The sequence below is a fragment of the Apis dorsata genome, unplaced genomic scaffold (genome assembly GCF_000469605.1).
Source record: "Apis dorsata unplaced genomic scaffold, Apis dorsata 1.3 scaffold_813, whole genome shotgun sequence".
Lineage (NCBI taxonomy): Eukaryota > Metazoa > Arthropoda > Insecta > Hymenoptera > Apidae > Apis > Apis dorsata.
Window position 1 is genome coordinate 41,772 of NW_006263951.1, and position 3,006 is coordinate 44,777.

The following is a 3,006-nucleotide window of genomic DNA, read 5'->3' on the forward strand; positions in this document are numbered from 1 at the left end:
ATTGGTTACGTTATATAATAGCCGATACGCTTCGATCCATGACTTTCCATAACTTCGCGATTTACCGTTTTTCGATTCCTCTGAGCAAACCCAATATACCAACCATTTTTTTTCCCAAAGAGAACTAACAATGAACGCGATATGAATCATTCAGTTGAGTTATAATCGATCGAATTTGTTCAAAAGAAGAATAATAATACGCGTGTACATGTTTCTGTGAATTCGTGATTCGAATCAGTGAATATTGAAAAAAAAAAATATGAATAAATAAAAAAGAGCATAGCTGCAAGAGATAACTGTTGTTTCACATACCATATGTTATTTTCTTTCTATTTATTTGTTCAATCTCTGTAATTGGATTTATTAACAAAACAAAAATTTAGTGCAGCTTTTCCATTTTAATTGGAGAGTAATTCGTTGATCCCAATGTAACAGTTTAATGAATGAATTAACGATAATGAAAAATACACGTATCAATTTATATCCTTGAAATAGAAAATATCTTTTCAATCTTCGCAAGATATCTGTTTTCTTCGTAAAAGTGATACATGTCCATCATTTATAATGATAATCGTTGCTCAATAATATCAGTCTGAATAGTTACTATGTATACTATGGACAGACACAATCTGACACAATTTTCACTGCGTAAAAAATCGAAAACGAGATTTAAGAAAGTCCATTTAACGGCACGAAGAAGGGTGAAACTTTTTTCCCTCCTCTGATCATTTACTTGTTCCGCTCGTTTCTCCTCTCGTATACTCGTGTAAGCTTCGTCATAAAGCTAAGAGAGCAAGAACGTGTTCAATACGCCTCGAAGGTCGTGTCGAATGCGACGACCCGAACACGAGAGACCAACGATCCCAGAACTATTAATGTTTCGTCGATCTACACCGTTGTTCTAATTAGGGCAGAGTTTCTCAATTCTTTTTTTGTGCGATATTTGAATTTTTTTATAGTATTCAAGTACAATAATTCACGATCCTTCCTCCTCGTATGATTCGAAAAATTTTCAAAATTGGTTTTAAAAAATGAATGGCTATGAATGGCATTGTTTTTGAATCTTTTGATATAACAAAATGTAATATATAATAGTTTAAAAAGGTCGAATAAAAAGGTAATTGATAATTCGAAAATCCTTTATGATTTCTTAAAAGTCGAGGTCTACAGGTTGGAAACCACTGAATTAGAGCAATGGGGGAATTAAAAGAGAATTTCTCGTGAATTAAGTTCATAATATCCGAATTTACACTCGTTGTATAAAAGATTGAGATTTTTGCATTTTATTATATTTTATTGTTTATTATTATTATTATATTATATTGTTATTATCGCGCTTTTTCGTATAATTGCATGAGATTAAATAGAAATAAATTAATTTAATTTTGGAAATGGAAACTGAAATATCACGGGATTCGAGAAGAAAAACTAACTGATATTTATAAATCATTATAAATAATACAAACATGTAGCATTGCATCGTTTTGCCGATATCAAAACTCTTTTTACAACGATGGTATTCGTTGTAAATCTTCTTTTTCGATCAAAACGATACCATTCACCACAAGGTGCAACTAACTAAGAGAAATGAAAGAGAGGCAGCAGGAAGAAATCACCGGCCACTCACCACATTCTTCCGTTTATCAGATACACTTTATATTTCAACTTTACTGTTCACCACGATTCGTATATAAATGCCACGAACTGTTTTCAAATAATCCACGAATTTTTCACTTCGTTTCAAATCTCATTAAACACACGTACATCTTTATTCGATTTAAATTTACCAATTAATACAAAACCTCGCACATTGTAACTCCCCTTCTCTCACAATCATATAAATCCCATTAAAAAAAAAGAAACGAAATTACTTATTCCAACACCATCCACAATTACAATTACACGAGAAACATTCGTCCCTCTCGCTTAAAAATTACTAAACACATTTAATCACATTTGATCCACGTTCACGTATTGTAAATCTCAAAAACATCCAATACGCATCTCGTCAAAAAAAAATCTCTCGTTGAAAAATTATCACGCATAATCGAAGCGATGGGAAATTTAACGAGACAAGTCAGTACCTGACATCGAACGAAAATGAGCGAGAATGAGCGAAAATGAGGGGAAAGCGGCGGTCAAGAACGCGAGAGGTCGCGGCCGTTGAAGCGTCCCGTGTAACAGTGCCATTACGGCCCGATCGCGGGATATTATTTTCGAACGGCGGTAGCTCGGCCGCATGGAGAGCAATTAACTTCTCTCTCGCGGCCGACTACGAAGGCCGCACGCTATTATTTATTTTCCCTCGCCAAGGTCCTCTGGTTGGAGAGATACAAGGAGGGAATGGAGAACGGAACCGGACGAGACTGCACAACCGTCTCGTGGATGCACGAACGTACTTCTCTCACCCTCCCACGAATTTATACCGAATTTAGGAGGCCATTTTGGTTCAATTTTGTATAGTGGCGTGCTGAGCGAACAACTCGAAAAATAAAACCGAGATTGATTAAATAAAATCGATGAGAAGATATTTAATTTTTTCTATGGGTTATATTTAAGTTTCGAATTATTTTTACTGTCGTTGGTTATGTAAAAGTTGAGTTTTTTTATTATAATGCTGATGTAAGAATTGATTCAGTCACTTTTTGCGGGATATGTGTAAGATTCTATAAAAAGGATTCTACCTTGAAATAATGATGTTCCTATTGATATCTTCATTCTTCATCGCCTTATGTAATTTTTAATCGTTATAAATTGCACAGTGATTACATAGTTTTTATTTCAAAGCTCGGTTAACTCGTAATTATTAACAATAAAAAAAAAAAAGGAAAAATTTTTGAACAGACCTAACAATAATCTTCAAACTTTTATACACTTAAAACAAATTACCCAAATCATCTAACATTTACATAATAGGTAATTACAACTCGTAATTTCAAATAATAAACTTGAGAAGGCTTAAAAAAAAAAAAAAAATAATACACTTCAAAACTAATTAAAAATACA

The 3,006-nt window shown here is 33.3% G+C and overlaps 1 protein-coding gene across 1 annotated transcript in view; it reads right to left on the bottom strand.

Moving 5' to 3' along the window:
• Nucleotides 1–3,006, bottom strand: part of LOC102672997 — a 105,668-nt gene that overhangs the window by 21,292 nt on the left and 81,370 nt on the right. The window lies entirely within an intron of this gene.